Genomic DNA, 605 nt, shown 5'->3' on the forward strand with positions numbered 1-605 from the left:
TTTTTTTTTTTTTTTTTTTTTTTTTTTTTTTTTTTTTTTTTTTTTGTCTGCAGTTTTATCATTCTGTCTTTAGGTATGGAGTTCCCTTCATTTATCTTGTTTGATTGTTAGGCCTTCTAGAATCTGTTGACTTTTGAGTTTCATTTTGTCTGGAAAACTCTCAAATATTATCTATTCAGTTATTGCCTCTATTTTCTCTCTCTTCTACTTTTGAGCCTCTAACTAAGAATAAACTACTTTCTCACTCTATTTGTTATATTTTTGTGTTTGTGTATTAAATATTATTTTTTCTCCTTGTTATATATTCTGAATTTTTTTCTTCTTCCCCATCTCCCACTTTACTAGTTCTCTTTTCACCCGTGACCGCTCTCCTGTTAAACTCTTCCATTGAGCTCTTAATGTTTTTTTTTTCTGAATTTCATTTGTCTCTCTAAATCTATTCTGTCATTTTTTGTTGTTGTTGTTTCCAATTGGTGTGTAAATTGTTAACAAAACCCTTTTCTACTTCTGCATGATAATTTGACCTTTAATTAACTTTCTAGCTCTGACCACCTAGAGCCTTCTAATGACAAAATGTCAACTATTTTACTAAGCAAACACTGCAT

Source organism: Rhinopithecus bieti, unplaced genomic scaffold (assembly GCF_001698545.2).
Source record: "Rhinopithecus bieti isolate Rb0 unplaced genomic scaffold, ASM169854v2 scaffold_16660, whole genome shotgun sequence".
NCBI lineage: Eukaryota > Metazoa > Chordata > Mammalia > Primates > Cercopithecidae > Rhinopithecus > Rhinopithecus bieti.